General features: G+C 53.9%; 1 protein-coding gene across 1 annotated transcript in view; it reads left to right on the top strand.

Annotated features, from left to right (window-relative positions):
- Positions 1–453: 453 nt before the first annotated feature.
- Positions 454–16,714, top strand: part of SH3BP4 (SH3 domain binding protein 4) — a 41,705-nt gene continuing 25,444 nt past the window's right edge. Inside the window, exon 1 of the mRNA XM_083841371.1 lies at positions 454–593. The gene's annotated coding sequence lies outside the window, so the exon portion shown is untranslated. The remainder of the gene's footprint in view (positions 594–16,714) is intronic.

The raw sequence follows: 16,714 nt of genomic DNA, 5'->3' as shown, positions 1-16,714 counted from the left end.
ACCCGTTTTGCACAAGGACCCCCTTTTACGGGGGGATCCCGCACTCGTTGCACACCCCCGTTTCGCTCGAGGGGATCCTACACCCATTTCATATGCCCATTTTGCACGAGGACCCCTTGCCCGCGTGACTCCCACGCCCCTTGCCCACACCCCTTTTTGATGACCACTTGCACACGGAGCTCCCACGCCCCTCGCACACGCCCATTGCGCACAAGGACCCTTCGCACACGCCCGTTTTGCACGAGGACCCCTTGCACGCGGGGCTCCCACGCCCATTGCACACGCCCGTTCTGCACGGGGAGCCCGTGCACGAGGAGCTCCCACCCCCCTTGCACACACCCGTTGTGCACGAGGACCCCTTGCACGAGGGGCTCCACTCCCCTTGCACGACCCCCCCGCTCCCCCCCCCCCCCCGGGGGCCGCTCGGTGCTCGGTCCGGCGGCCCCGCCCCCTGACGTCATCGCCGGGGCGGGGCGGGCGGCGCGCGCGGTCCGGTGCCGGCGGGGAGGCGCGAGCCGGGAGCGGGGATCGGGGGTCCGGGATCGGCGGGGATCGGCGGGGATCGGCGGGGATCCGCCGCCGCCCGCCCGCAGGTGAGCGCCGGGGGCTCGCAGGGCGGCAGCGCGGCCCCCCCCCCCAGCCCCGCCCCGCCCCGCCGGGGGCTCCGCTCCGCCGGGGAAAAGTTTGCGGCGGCGCCGGGCGGGCGGCGTTGGGGGGTGCTGCGGGTCTGGGCGTGCAACGGCGGCGGGGGGTGTGCGACGGCGTGCGAGAGCGGGCAGCGCCGTGAGAGAGCGTGCAACGCCGTGAGAGGGTGTGCAACGCCCTGCGAGGGGCTGCAACACCGGGCGGGTAATGCTGTGCGAGGTGCAGCACCGTGAGTGTGCAACACCGTGAGTGTGCAACACCGTGCGAGTGCGTGCAACGCTGTGCGAGTGCATGCAATGCCATGCAAGCGTGCACGCTGTGTGTGCAACCCTCAGCGTGCGTGTGCAACCCTCGGTGTGCATGAGGGTGCAGTGTCCTTACGCAGCGTGCAGTGTGCGTGTGCAAAGCAGTGCGAGTGTGTAGTGTGTAGTGCCGTGCAACTGTGTACAACGTGCATGTGTGCGCGGTGTAAGCGTGCGCTGCGGAAACACACGCATGCACAACCCGTGTTTGTGCACGGTGTGTGTGCCCAGTGTAAACGCGCACAGCATGCGCACGCAGCACCGTGCAGGTGTGCACGTGCAAGTGTAGCACAGCGTGCAAGCCCCGTGCTGCGTGGGTTAAGTTGTGGCACGGCCGTCAGCTCCCCGAAATAACCGTGAGCGGGCCAGGGAAGGGGCCCGAGCGGTGAGCTGAGCACCAGCGCGGTGCCTCGTGGGGTGAGCACAGCCATTCCTCGCCTCTGCGCTTGGCACGGTAATTATGTTTTCGTTTTAATGAGAAGAAAACCATTTGTGAAACAAAATATTTATTTTAGCCTGGTGGGGTTGCTCTGAAGAGCTTGTATCTATGCTAAGGAGGTGGTTTAGAAACTGCTTTTTTTTTTTTTATTTTTTTTAATGAGAAAAACATTTAAATACAGCGAGAAGCTTTTCATCCAAAAAGCCTGTCTGCGCGAGGAAGCGAGCAGCTGTAGAGGTCAGGATAGAAAGGGAAATTTGCATCCCGCTCATTCTTCTTATTTTTGAAGAGGACAGAAAGTTGTGTTGCGTTCTGCTTTGGTGGGCGGATTTCTTAAGGCAGCTGCCCTTGAGGGGAGCTGAAATAAATGCAGGTAACTCGGCCTCCAGGTCTCCCAGCCGTGCTTCCTCTGCTTTCCCAACGCCGTTCCGAAAATGCCTGAGCTTTGCAGGTGGCGCAGGAGGGATGCCGAGCGGGCCGGAGGTTTGCTGCTCTGGCAGAGGACACACAGCTTTTAAAAGTTATTTGCCTGGGAGCGGGGTTTGTGAAATTCAGAAGCGTGAATTGCAGCCTGAGCTCGCTTTGTGGCTAGAAATGCTGCTTTAAAAAGAAAAACCAAAGAGTAAAAGGCACTTGCAGGGCCTGTGACTTTCTTTGGGTGAGTCCAGCAGGTCCCTCAGCAGGCACACACACGTCCTGACGAGCTCCTTCCCTCCCAGCAAGGAGCCTGGCTTTCTGAACGAGGCAAAGCCTTGCTCCCAGCAGCTCGGTTGGGAGGATCTGGCCTTCGTTTAATGTCCGCTTGATGTCCTGGTGGCACCACAACCATCCACAGGGCCGTGCTGATTGAGGGCTAATTCCCAAGGATGCGAAGGGCACCTGCGGCATTTGTCCTCATAGCGGTCTGGGGTCCGTAATTTCTCCCAGTGGCCCTTGGACATCACGTACACGTTGCACAGATCAAATACATCTCTGTAACTACTTCGTCTCCCTTAGAGGACTCTCAGACTGTGATTTTTTTTGCAGCCAAACCCTGCCTGCTCGTAGTGGAGGCATGGAGCCGATGGATTGCCTGCCTGCTCTTTCAGAAGAGTTGCTGGCTTTTTATGTGGTTTGGGCTTGATGAAAAATACCAAACACTGCAAGCCCCAGCGCTGGGAGTCAAGTGATGGCAGTGTGTTTCTGCTCCCTTGGACTCGGAAAGGGAAGCGTGAGAGTATGGAGAGGGGCATACCCCATGGCTCATGGCAACAGGAAAATGAAGGAGCGCTACCCCTTATTTTTTCTGTTGTTTTTTGTTTCCTGTTTGTGTGCCTGTGAACGGTTTGGGTTTGCTTCTTGGCTTGGTCTGGCGCGGGGGCTCGGAGCTCACCGGGGCTGGGAGCACCCCACTGTCCCTGCGGTTTTCAGGCGCTGCTGCCAAGCTCCACTGCGCATGTTGGAAGTGTTCCCAGGACAGGGTTTGGTCTTTAACGGGTCAAAGAGCTTGCTGTAAGACTTCCAAGTCTCCAGTCCCTGGATTTGTGTTTCCTCTGTGCTGAGGAAGGTTCACGTTTTGGGTGGGTTGGTTGAAAGTTGCGCAGGACCTGGCAGGCACGGGTCCACCTGGGGTATGGGGACAGCGGCCACGGGGCGCCCCGCGGCACCTGCAGGTGCTCCTCGTGGAGCCAGGTTCTCTCTGCCCTGCCCCAGGGGCTTTAATACGGAGAGCATCAGCTGCTGGCAGGAGACATGAGGCGGTGAGCCGCGAGCAGCATTCCCAGCCCTTGCCGGCTGCTGTCCCACCGTTTGTGGAAGCGAGGTTTCTGCCATCCTGCTGTCAGCATGAGGCTCCTCCGTGGCGAGCCCTAGGGGAGTCCTAGGGCTGAATATTTCTGTGCAGTCCTGCCTGAAGGTGCTCAGCTCTACCTGGCCCCTGGCGGAGGCATTGCTCTGCACCCCGCAGCAGAGACCACGCATGTAGGGTGCTATCTGCTGCTGCTCCCAGGGCCGAGGTCGGGCGACGCGCTTCATCTCCGTGAGCAGACAGGAATGATGGATGGGAACATAACTTCGTAGCCTCAAAGCTGTGTACATTAAAATACAAATGTGGAAGGTGGCTGAGTCATTGTTTTCATCTCTCCTGTTCCTTCATCAGCCAGGCACTCGGGTGAAAATTAGGGGGACGGGAACACGTGTGTTTGGCAGCCCTGTGAAAGAACAAGGGGAGAGAAGCGGCTCGGATGGTACTTTGTGCGGGTGGCCTTATTTGAACGCCGTTGGCTGTTTCCGTAGGAACAGAAAAGCTTTGTGGAGTTGAACAGTGACATGTCCTGTGGCACTGTCAGTGAGAAGGGAAGGCAGGAGAAGTCAGGCGGACTAGTTACGGCTGCTGCGATTTTTGCCAGCGAGCTCTGCGTGGGCTTCAGGCGTTGACCAGCTCGCTGCTAGCTTTGTGTGGCTCTTTGCCTGGCATGACCATCCCGTATGACGGAGGTGTCACAGTGTGCAACCATCCCGGTAACTGTGCAGCAGCAAAGTACTGGCGAGGGGGTGGCTTTGGGACGAAGGCACCCCTCTGAGCCGTTTAGCTGTGCCAGGTGCCTTGGTGCAGGCGTGGAAGCGCGCGGGGTTTGTTCGCATGGGTGTTATATGCACCGTGCATTGCATGGCGAGAGGCGGCGTGTGGGGTTTTAGGACAAAAACCACTTAGCCTGTGTACAGGATGGGGGGACAGAGTGAAACGAGCAGAAATTTGGACACCAAAGCGGTGGTCCTGCAGGGAACTGAGACCAAAGTCTTTCAGGTCTTGCGTGCCTCCTCACTGCTGCGGCCACTCGTGATGGGTCTGAAGGACTTAACCAGGGTTAGTTTAGTTTGGATCTTCTGTTTGAGACCTCTGTGCAAATTGGGGATGGGCAGCAGAAAGTGGTGGCGTGGAGTCCTGGAGAAGCCTCTGCTGTCACTGAGCACTGGCAGTCGGGAGCAGCAACGTCTGCCGAGTTGCGTTTGGGAGTAAAAATAGTCTTTGTCAGTGCCGAGCTCGAGTCATGTGTTTGTGGGAGACATTAAAGTTTAACTCCGCGGTATTCCCGGCGGCCGTGCCGTTTTCTTTGTTCGTGTCCGTGCCCAGAGCAGGCAGCGGGGACGCTGGGTCTGTGAGCTGGGTCTCTTGGGCACAGGGCTACGAGAGCTGTAATTAAACAAAGAGAAACTTTCTTTTTTTTGTAACCGATCCAGCTTCCAGAAAATGGCAGCTAACTTAAGGGAGGAAAACAAAACAAGGCTTTGCCTGGCCAGAAAAAGCGTCCTCACATCTGTGGCATTTCCTCTCTTTCTTTCCCTCTCGCCAGCCTCCCTCCCCAGCCCATTGCATCCTGACCGCAGCATTGAAAACCTGCGATCAGATTAGCTGTACCAGGGTGGGGTTGCTTGCAGCCTGGACAAGCAGTGTTTCCCAGCTGGATGCTGAGCCCTGGGAATTACTGTTCTCTCCCCGTGAACAGCAGGCGCTGCGTCTCCGACCCCAAAACTCTCTGTGCCGTTTTCTGCCCTCGTGAGAACTGTGGTCGGCATTTTTGTGTGTGTGTGGCCGTGCCTGTGGTACAGGTGGAGCTATTGAAGTCCGCAGGAAAGCTCAGGGAATAGTTCATAACACACCTGGTCTGCGAACAGCCTGTTCTTTGCCATTCATCAGGTTTGAAATTATGGGGAAAAAAAAAAAACAAAGATCTGTAGGTGCATCCCTGAGCTCTTCACTTTAATCCCACCGGGTTTAAATACACTTCTGTGCGGCTGTCTGCCCCTTCAGCCACAGAGCCCGGCTCCCGGAGCGCTGCCACAGGGCGATTTTCCTGACGTTCCCACTGGGAAGAGGTTTAGTGCTGGCTGCGTGGCCGTATCCTACGCTGAGCAGGCTGCTTCGGTCTCAGCAGCCTCCTTGCAGCTGTATCCTCGGTGGCTGGGGTTTGGGTCTGCTGGGGTCCCTTCCACCGACATCCCCTGGGGAGGGTGGAAAATCCTGCGTTGAAAAACACAGCTGCAGGGGACGCCCAGGGCGCTCCATGTGTAAGTTTGCTTTTCTGAAGACAGATGCAACGCTTTTCTGATGCTATGTACCTTAGGCTGCTCTCTTTTTTTGCTTTCCTTTTCACAGAATCGCAGGAAGGTTTGGGTTGACAGGGACCTCAAAGCCCACCCAGTGCCACCCCTGCCGTGGGCAGGGTCCCCTCAAGCAGAGCAGGTCCCATCCAGCCTGGCCTTGGGCACTGCCAGGGATGGGGCACCCACAGCTCCTCGGGGCAGCCTGGGACAGGGCCTCACCGCCCTCAGAGCGAAAAATTTCTTCCTTACATCTAATCCAAACCTCCCCTGGCTTTCCCGGGGCTTTCTTTGGAGAAGGATTTTTCGATACCGGCTTTCCGGGACGTGGCTCCTTCTCAGAGCTTTGCGGCAGCTGGTCTCCTCATCCAGGAGAAAAACACAGCGGCCACAAAGCAAGCCTTTCTTCTGGCCATTGTGAGCGTTGCTTGGTTATCTCCAGGCAGGGGCTGCGGGCAGACAAAGTATTTACTGTCCCTGGGAGATGGTGATTACCTCCGTCAGCAAAACGTCTCTGTGCAGGATGGCCTGTTTGTGTTCTGCCGGCTCTGGCCTTGACCAGCTTATCGTCCTGCGAGTTACGGGCAGCGTTGCACAGTTCCCAGGGCTTATCGTGTCTGCTGTAGGCTGGAATGGGGGAAAGATGCCCTAGGATCGGGTCATGGGCGACAGATCTCTTCCCACATCTGCTACAGCCTTCCTGCGTGTCTTCTAGAGAAGTCTCCATCCCAGAAAAAAAGGCCCGCCGGGCAGACCTCGTGCAGCCTGTGTGTTCACATGGCTGCTGCATACACAGTCTTTCCTTCTCTGCATCCTGTTCAGCCAGCCTGATAGTGAAAAACAAATGGATTTTTTTTATTTTTTTTTTATTTGGTAAGCTGCTCGGAGTCCGAAAACACTGCTGAGAAACAGCTCAGTGCGATCAGTAAGAGTTTCCAAGTAATTGTTCTCCTGCTTCATGCTGCTGCTGAGGTGTGGCCTGTGCTCCCTGGAGAGTGCCCGAGCTGCTCATAAGGAGCCTTTCCAAAATGTGTAACGCAGAGCCCTGTTCCTGAAAGTTAATCACTGCAGAAAACGCTTTAATTAACTCAATTAGCCAGACAGTCCATCTGGACTCCTGCAGTGCTTCGTTAAATCCCACAAAACGAGGTCACAGCTCTACCCTGGGAAGGGGGACGGACTCCTTCAAGCCCTTCGGGGTTGTGCTGTGGGCTCCGACACGGTGCTGGTGGGATGGGCGATGGGTTTCTGGTGCCGCTGCTTTCCCAGCGCTGTGGTACCTGCAGCAAAGAGGAAATGTTTTCAAGGGACTGTGTAGACTTTAGCAGAGACCCAGAGGGCTTCTAGTGGGATGCGGACGGGGTTGTCATTGCAGCCGATGCAATGCCACAGCCGTACGGTGGTGAGTGAGAGTGTCCTCACCGGTGCCCCAAATTACCTGGTCGAAAGAGCTCCTCTTGCAAACCTGCAGCTGAGATCCCTTGAACTCGAGGGGTTTGAAGGTCACCGACAGTGTTGACCTCTGCTGCAGCTGGTGGGTGAGCAAGGCTTTTTTTTTTTTTGGCTTTTTTTTTTTTCACCTGATGTTAGCACCTTGCCCACCAAAGAGCTGGGGGAGAAATGAATTTGGGGGGCTCAAGCTTGCTGAGCACAGCAGGGCGACTGGCCGGAGCAGCTGGTGCTTCTCCTGCTCTGCCTATTAATAGGAACTGTTAAAATGTGAACCAAGTCCAGGATGCAGGACATGGCCAGGCATGGAAATAGTGAGCAAAAAGCCTTAGCCCAGCATGCTGTTGGAGCAGAGGAATGCAGGGCCCTGCAACACGGATTTGGGGAGGAGGGCAAGCATTTAACCCCCTCTGTGTGTTTTCCCTGCAGCGGGGGGTGACCTTTCTGTCCCAGCTTTACCTTGGTGTGTTGACCTCTGTTTTAAATGTGATGGGGAGAGGAGTTAATCTCATGTTACAAGCATCCCTGGCGAAAGCTGCTTGCCATCCTTCTACTGCTGCCACCTTTCCTGCTGCCTGGCCATGGTGGGAAGCCCCAACGCAGCGAGACAGTGATGCCTCCTGCAGCTTAAATGGGCTGCGGAGGTGGCCCTTGCCTGCCAGAGCTGCGTGTCCTGAAGGGTTTGAGATCTGGCTGATAGCTCTGGGCTTGCTGTGCTGAGGGGGAAACTGAGGCACAGAGCACTGGCATTGCCCAGGGGCACTGTGATCCCAGGGTCAAACCCCGGCCTCTGCAGTTGCGGAGCCCATGCCACGAAAAATGGGCTCCAAAGTCACTTCAGAAACATATTCGGGGGAAAAAATGTCACAGTGTCCTGTTTGCCCTACAGGCAGGCAAGATAAAAGGAATAAAAATCTTTGCAGTTTGGCCTAATTTTTAGTGAATTGTGAATGGAAAGCAGCGATGCCAGGGCTACATCAGATGGTCTGCTCGCTCGGAGGGGGTAGGGGAGGTGTTTTGCTTTTGAAAAGGGCAGGTGGTTCCTGGCTTAATGCTGCTTTAGGCAATTTAGCTTGCGAAAGCAGGGCAGGAGGTAATTCCCTGCATGTAGCCAGAGATGGGTTTCTGCTGCCAGGTGCAAATCCTGCTTACGGCTCCTGGGCGTGCATGTCGAGGAGGGGCTGGGGTTTTGATTCCTCCCGTTCCTTTGTTTTTGCTCGCTCTGCTGTGGGAGAGCCTGAGACGTAGGGGAAGAAATACTGGTGTGGCTGGCTGGTGGTGGCTGCTCGGCCGCCCTGCTCCACTGGGGTGTTTGCTCGAAACACGAGTGCTGCAGTGTGTAACTGCAGAGACCCCCCAGGTCCACACATCCCAAACCTGCTCCAGTGGGGACACCCCGAGCAGGGTGCCCAGCCCCACGTCCCGGCGCCTCCTGAAGCTCCCCAAGGAGGAGACCCCACAGGCTCTGGGCAGCCTGTGCCAGGGCTGCGGCACCCGCCCAGCACAGAAGTGCTGCCTGGTGCTCAGAGGGAGCCTCCTGGGCTCCGGGCTGTGCCCAGGGCCTTTCTCGGCACTGCTGGATGGGGAAGTCCCTGTGGATGGCTGCATGGCCCTCTGGTCAGTCTGCCACTTCCCCCAGTTCTGGGTCATCCACAAATTTACTGAGGCTGTGCTCTGCCCAGATGGTTAAAGAAGATGGTGTTCTGCAGACCATAGGGATGGGGTGATGGGATTTGAGTAAACCCGGCCCAGCCTGTGTTGAGGCAGCCTCTGCTCCGTGTCTGCCTTGTATCTGGCTGGCCGTAGGCTCGGCAGCAGAGGAAACGTGCTCTCTGGCAGAGACCCAGGCCATTCTCTTCTAGGGGCTCCACGCTGGCCAGAGCTATTCTTAGTCACGCCTCAGATAAAGCTGGGCCTGGGCCTGGGCCGCGCTGCTCTGCCAGGAGGGGAAAGGGAGGGCTGCACGCACACAGTCGTCCTGCTGTAGGACAGGCTTCTGTCCCATGTTGGACACAAACCGTCTGGTTTCAGCGAGATCGGTGGCTTTGAGAGCAACCTGGCTGCTCTGGGTTGGAGCAGCACCCACCAATACCCGGCCCTGTCCTGGTGGATGCTTGGGGACAGCATGTAGGAAAACAGGAGTTGTTTGTTGGCACTGTTGAGTCTGGAGAAAAGGAGGCTGTAGCAAGGAGGTGTCTCTTTTCTCAGGGGATGTGAGAACACCTCAAGTTGCACCAGGAGAGGTTTAAGTTGGATGTCAGGAAGAACTTCTTCACAGACAGGGTGGTCAATATTGGGACAGGCTGTCCAGGGAGGTGGCAGAGTCCCCATCCCTGGAGGTGTTTAAGAGAGGTGTGGACGTAGTGGACCTGGTAGTGTTAGGTGCTGGTTGGACTTGGTGACCTGGCCTGTTGTCTGTATGAATTGGATGGATCCATCTGAAAATCTGTCAGGTAATGTGCCTTGGATCACACTTCTGGTTAAGTCCAAGTAATCATCTGCTTGTCGGGATGGGAAAACCGCTCTCTCTTGCTGGACTGTGTAGAAGTTGTGATGTCTTCGAGGTGTAGCATGAACACCAGGCATTGCAGAAGCACTTTCAGGGCTGCTTCTTCCTCTGGTGCCTTGGGTAGCTTGTGGGGAAGGTGGAGATGTTTGTGCAGGGTGAAGTGAGTCCTTTGGGAAGGGCTGGGGTCCCCAGTCCTTTTTTCTGTCCGTGAACAGGTTATGCGGGAATCACTTAGACCCAGAGGTATATGCCTAACTGTTACAATTCCTATGTAGTGCTGCAAGCACTTCTTCCTCCCTTTTGCCTTTCAGCATCATGAAAAAAGTCACTTTTTATGCCTTTTTCACCACAAAAATGCAAGTAATGTTGGAGAAATTTGGGATGAGGTCTAGCTGATGATCAGATATCTAGCTAAGCAAGTCTTTGACTTCTGAAATAATACCTCTTAAATGAATAAAGCATTATATTTCTTCTGTAGTAAAACTCTGGTCTATAAGACTTAGAAATGGCTTTTTTTGAACACCTCGGTGTATTTGTTTTATGCTGAATTACTAAAACATTGTTAGTTATCCTTTTGAAAACAGAGCTGGCAGTAGTAAACACTGAATTTAAAAAATGCTTGCTCTCTTGTGAATGCACGCAGCGTTTCAGTTGATGTTCGTCATCAGGGCTCTGTGAGCTGTAAATGTAGTTTACTGGGACTGCACACGGAAAACCCAGCTGAATTCCGTGTAAAAGCAGAACTGGCAAGGTTGTAAATGGTGGTGGAAGTTGCCTTCCTTTTGTTTTTCTTTTTCCCTTCTGGTCAGTGTAAGAAGAATTTTCCGTTTCTTTTCTGTTGATCGAGTACTTGTGTCATTCTTCTAAATATAAAACTGTCCTAGAGCATCAGCCGTGCCTTTGTTTTCACGTCTTTTATGTGTTACTTCAAGTAAGTTTTAATTAGAAAAAAAAAAAAAAGAAAAAAGAGATTAAGTCCCTCTGCGTTGGTTTGATATGGAGGCTCAGTTTTCCCATCAAGAGCATATCTAATTCTGCCTGTCCGTGTCTGGGTGCTCTGATGCATATTTTTTTGTTGTTGTAGAGGGGGCTTTGGTGTGACCAGGGGGCTGAAACAGCTCCTTGCAGCTCAGGAAAGGGAGTAATTAATGGCCACATTAGCCTTAGCACCCTGTCGTAGCTCCAGTTGAGTAGGCCGGTTGGTAAAGATGGCCATGGATGGTGCCGTGGCATGTTTGTTGCACCTGCACGTTGTCATCTCTAGCCAAGAGCCTGTTGCCAGAATTCAGCCTGCCCCTAGATCCCAAACCGTAGATAGGGAGCCTTAAATAGGGAGCTACAATTAAAATGCAAATACAACGATGGGTATTAAAGCAGCTGTGAAGCAGAGCTAGCACTGCGCTGCTCGGACTGAAGTTACTTTCCATAAAAATCAATAAACGGAGTAAGTTCTTCACTGCAAATGGCCATTGCTCAATTGACACAACGAAGTTATCTGTCCATAAGTATGTTCATTATTTTTTTACCCACTTTTAGCTGTTAGTTTCTGAAATAAGGCGTTCCTCCAGAGACAAAGGACAAGAATTGGGTTTTCTGCATCCCACTGGATGGCTGTCAGTAACAGCTTTGTCTGTTTTTTCTCTAATACGGATGCTTTTGTGTTGGCTTCAGACAACCCTGTACCGCGTCTGAGTCTGTTAACTCTACTTCACCCCTAATTCAAGCTGCAATAATCTGAAATTTGACGGTGTAGTCTGTTACCATAGAAATCTCAGCGGGGATAAATTTAGCACTCCGCTTTCAGGCTTGAGCAGGGGAGCTGCAAGCAGCTTGCCCAGGTTGCTTTCAGCCTCGCGTCTTGGGCGGCTTTCCTCGTGCCGATGGCAAGCAGCAGATGAGGAGTGAGAGCAGGTACATCTTCCAGCCTTGCCTGGGGCAGTCTTTTCTGAGAAAGCAAAGAGTGAATAACTTGTCCTTCAGAAATGCTTCCTCTGCTCTCCGTGGTGGCTTAGATTTGTCTTTTTTTTTTTTTTAAGGGAAGCTCCCATGAAGACAAAGGGATGACAGGGGTTATTCACTGTGATAAAATGCAGAAATGGGAATGTGTTTGGATGCCGCAGGACAACAGCTTGAAGAAAAAGTGTGATGCAGAAAGTTGCAGAGACCACCCCCACTGAACCATAACAGCTCTGCTTTAAGTGGGGAAGATCCTTCGTGGACTTCCCATGTCTTTCAGGTGCTGTTTTAATTTTGCCAACTGACTAACACTGTAAAGATCATGTCCAAGATTCAGCCCTGCTTCGTCCAGGAGCGAGAAAGATTTTGAGCATTTTGCCAAATGTTTGGAAATGACTGTTTCTGTGCCTGAATATCCTGCTAAAGAAAGGCTTCCTCCCCCGAAATGCCTCACCCCAGCGGGGGGGGCTGCTGGGGGGTCTGGCTGCATCCCAGCACGGAGAAGCAGCGCTGCTTTGACATTGCACACCGAGAAGTTGCACGGGATATACTTGCAGTGTCATTTCATACCACATTAATTTCGAGTGCTTTGAGAGCAGCCAGGCAGGGGCCTGGTGCGTTTCAACTAAAACAAAATTTAACACTTCAAAGTGTGTACCTTTCTTTGCAGATAAACCTTTCCAAAAATGCTCTGGTCTGAAAATAATGAAATTGGTTTCTTATCAGCTATCTGACCTACGACGATGAGATCAAACAGCTTTTACCTGACGCAACTGAAACAGCGAACTCTGATGCACAGGGGTGTGGGTTGTATTATTATTATTTTTTTTCCTCTCATGGCACTATTGATGTTATGGAAGTGCTTTGAGGCGCTGATCAGATTGTATCTGGCATCCCCGACCCCTGGGTTGTGTTCCACCCTGGTTAATTTGCAGGTTGCCTAAAGCCTCCGTGCAGTTTCACAAGGTTTTCATTTAAGGGATAACTGTAATTAAATGATTTCAAGAAGCCATGGTATTTGCTCTTATGTTGCATAAACAGAGGGTTGTTTTGGTTTATCTTAAACCTGTTGGCTGACAGAGGTTGTGTCTGCACCTGGGAAGCTTTGTTGGTTAAAATGCCGTGTGTGGATGAGCTCTAATCTAAATTAAGGTAAGAACTCGGCTGCTGAAATCCACCTGAAGTCAGCCACGTGGTCTTTTGTGCCCATGTAATGAGTCTGGTGTTGAAAGCACACTCAGGATTGAACCAGTAGTGCTTTCCTGTACAGGTATGCGACTCGCTGGAATTGTAGATGAGATTAAATTGAAAGAACAGGGCCAAGAATGCAAACAGGGCCGAGAGGGGTGTTCAACAGCTTCTGCTCCTCAGGAGGAAGAAGCAGTGGGAAGAGAGCCTTCCTGGTGCGAGTTTACCACAGCCTCTGAGAGGAGAAAGCACAGGGGAAGCGATGCTGACCAAGTTAGCAGAAGTACCGACTGCTTGCAGCTTTTTGCCGCACATCCTAATCCTTGCCCTGGGTCTGAGCAGCTGCCTGCCCTCGCATCTACTTCTTTCACCTCAGGCTGCATGCCTGCCCTTCTGAGGAATGGCAGAACGAGCTGTGGGTTTGCTTTCCAGGCATCTTACTGCTCTGGATGAGCTTTTCAGCACGGGATCATGGGCCAGGGTTGAGTCAAGCGCGGAGCATCCCACGGAGCGAGTAACGTGTACTCTGGTTTAGCAGAGCATTTTCTTCCTCGCTTTCATGCAAGAGACTGTCAGCTCCAGCAAACGGTTAAGCTGCTTAAAACCAGGTGTCATGGGGAATCTGCCTTGGAATGTTTACCGAGGCAGAGTGCTTAAAAATGCTGTTTTGAGGAAATTCATTGCAATGTGCTGATTGCATTTGTTTCTGCCTAATTCAGGCTTGTGATAGATTTTGGCTCCTGTCAGCATTTTCAGCATAGCTGAAAGCATCATGTAATCCACCAACAGATCAGTACCTGGGCTAATCAACAAGGTGTGTAAGAACATTAAATCAAGGTTAAGCTTTTGCACGAGCTCATCACTTGAGTGAGTTCTCCTGTATGATAATCCAAAGAGGTTTTATTCATTAGTGAGAGGAGCTGGCTGCTAGGTGGTGGCTGTGGAGCATGCTCAGGCAGTGAGCTGGGAATGAAACCCCTCTTTTTTCCCCAAAGGAAGTTCCTAAACGATTCTTCAAAATAGGTCAGCGGCAAGCCCAGCTGACTTTGGGGCTCCATCTGGCTACTTGCTTGCAACGTCCTCTAAGTGGGGGCTGCTGTGGGGCCATCCTAGGATGTGGTACCTCTGGTCTTGAGCAAAAACCCTATCTTTTCAAGTGCAGCAGCTCAGGTAAGTCCAGAGGACCCCGCAGGATGGATTTTCAGCCCGCGATGTTTTACGTGCGAGGAAATGGTCGGTGTCGGGGAGATGTGTCCTGGCCGGGTACGTGGGCAGAGAGCTGTACAGAGTTGGCTCTGTGTTGGTCTGGGGGCAAGCTGGAGTGTAAGTGAGGGGCTAGCTCATCTCCGGAGCTTTTGGTTGTCCTCTCCCTGTGTCGCTGCGCCAGGTGAGGTGCCAGCCTGCCCAGCCAGCAGCGCGAGTGGCTTTGCTGTGCCTGCCCTTCTCTGACCGCGCTCGTGAGACTGGTTTCCCGACGTTGCAGCTGGAAACAAGGAAAGCCAGCACGTGGCTCTGGGCGCTGCACCAGCAAGTCACCACCGCTGAGGACAGCTACTTCTTTCCATCAAAAGCAAAATTAGTGAAGGGTGATGGAGACGGGACTCTGAAGTGTTGATGCTGTTCAAAGCCCTGTCATCATCTCCACTTGAGGGAAGCACGGGTTTTCAGGGACTCGGCCACTTAGCTTTTGGCCACTTGATCACTTTGCTTGAAGACCAAATCTGCATCCAAATGATCTGAGGAAGGACACGCTGCTGGGACTGTAGCCCTGGGAGTAGCGGGGGAGTGACTTGCTCCCAGTTCCTCAAAGAAAGCCTTTTACAGTGCTTCAAGCTTTCACATTTTAGTTTACCAGCTTGCTGCCATGCTTAATACGGTGGCCACGGCAGCACAATAATGTGACTTTGTGGGTGCACTTGCTTGCCTTGGCATATCCTACGCCAGAAGGCACATTTCTGGCTGCCCTTAGCCTGCTCTTTCTGAACATTGCCCTGAGATTGCGTGGGGAACCGTGAGGAGCATCTCTTCCACCGTGGCATCACACGAAAAAAAAAAAGGCCCCGAAGATCATCAGGGCCAACCATCCTCCTCTTCTAAGGCATAAGATAAAAGATTGTGAGCCACAGGGGGGATTTCTGCTGACAGACAAGGCTGTCTCTTCCTTAAAATGTCTCCCTGTAGTCAGTGGCTGGATTGTGCCTCTGGAAATCTGGGTTTCACTCCTCATTTGTCGTAGGTTCCCTGTGTTGGCTTGTTCTGAGGCCCGGACTGGCTCAAATATCAGTTCCCCGTTTTCTGAAAGGTCGATTGTTCCTTGCTTTTGGCTCTGAGCAAACCTCAGGAGCTGCAGCCATCGGCAGAGCTCTTGGACTTGCAAAGACCTTGGAGGGGCTTGCAAAGACCTCGGAGGGGCTTGCGAGGGCTGGGAGGAAGAGCTGGTGCTGTTCCCGACCCCTGCAAAAGCCGCTGGCCACTAACAGCACCGAGCAAAACCCGTCTCTTCGTTCCAAAGCAAGAACACGCTTTGCCGTGCCCCAAACTGCCGTGCTGCTGAGCTGAAAGCAATTAACGAAGCTGGTGCAGAGGGCAGGGAAAGTTGCCCTGGTTGAACTCCCGCAGCCCGGGTGCTTACGAAGGCAGCGCCCGGTGTGCTCCTGAAGCGCTGGCTCCTTGCCCTCCTCTGCCCCAGCAAACATCCTCCGGGCGCAAATAGGCATCGGGAGCCTGGGCGGGAGGGTGGCTCGTGCTAAAGCTGCTAATTGGTGCCTCGCAGCAGCGATTCCCGGAGCCGCCTCTGCTTCGTTGCCTCACCGCTCGGCTCTGCACGTTCGCAGGCACCGTCCTGGGCTCCCGTTCCCTTTGGGGGTTTTATACTGGGGTTTGTGGCTTCTCTGCTTAACCCCTGGGAGCTCTGCGCTGGATGTGATTTGGGATTATCGTGCTTTCGATGCTCCCCGTGAGGACTTGGTTGGAAGAACCCCCCTGCCCTGGTGGAGGAGGCTCCATCTGCATCTGTACATAAAACCAAAGGACTTTCCTACCTGAATTAGGAAGTGCTTTTCTCTTGGAAGAGATTTGATTTGCCCACCCGCCCCAGCCCCGCTCCAGCAGGGACACCCCGAGCAGGGTGCCCAGCCCCACGTCCCGGCGCCTCCTGAAGCTCCCCAAGGAGGAGACCCCACAGGCTCTGGGCAGCCTGTGCCAGGGCTGCGGCACCCGCCCAGCACAGAAGTGCTGCCTGATATTTAGGCAGAAGAAACATCCCAAGGCTGCCTGGGGGCCGCTCTCCCAGCCGAGCACGCTCTGAGCTGGACTTTGTGCTTCGCGTTTGCTGGGTCGGGGCTGGAAGCGAGGAGCGCTCGGTGGCGCGATGCGTTTCGCAAGCCCTCTCGGTGGGTTTGCTGTGACAGCTCCCAGCCGTCCTGACCTGGCTTTGGTGGCGTTTCGGTCCCCTTGCTGAATTCTGCAGCAGAGGTGAGCATTGCTGGAGCAGTGGTTTCTCCTGGCTCCGTGGCTGGTTGCATGGGGAATGGATAACGAAGGCAGTGGGGAGCTGTAGGGCTGGGGCCCACGCTTGGCAGCCACAGCAGGCGCTGCAGGGAAAGCTCTCTTACCCCAAAGACACCTAATCTGTATTTAGCCGCTTGCATCTCCGTCTCCAGCATTGACTTTCAATGAGACTCGTGCTCCAAAGTCATTGCTATAAAAGGAAGCTTTCCTGTCCTTCCTTGCCTCACTTGCAAAGGGTAACGCACCCGTTAAGGAGGCTGTAACGGGTTCCCTCTCTGTAGGTGCCAGCAGACACCGGGAACATGTGCTCAGCAATAATCACATTTTTTTCCCCTGCAGTGCCCCCCATGCCCCCAAGAGCTGTGAGTCGAATCGCTTGCACGAGCCAAATTCTCATCCGTCCTGTGCCCGGCCTGCGTGCTGGGGCTGGCAAAGAGCGCCGTACTCGTAAGGAGCCCTAAATGGGAGCAGCTTGCAGCTCTCGGCATGCCAGCATCCTCAGGAGAGGAGGAAGACGAGGGCGTGCAGCATCGTCCGGCCATTCCTCTGGCTCCCTGCTGCCCATCCTCGCTGGGGGAGCAGTGTGAGCGGGTGTACCTCAGGCTGAGACACTTGGCATTTTCCCTGCCGTCCTGT

The sequence above is a fragment of the Anser anser genome (genome assembly GCF_964211835.1).
Source record: "Anser anser genome assembly, chromosome: 6".
In the NCBI taxonomy this organism is placed as follows: Eukaryota; Metazoa; Chordata; class Aves; order Anseriformes; family Anatidae; genus Anser; species Anser anser.
This window is presented reverse-complemented; position numbering and strand designations above follow the sequence as displayed.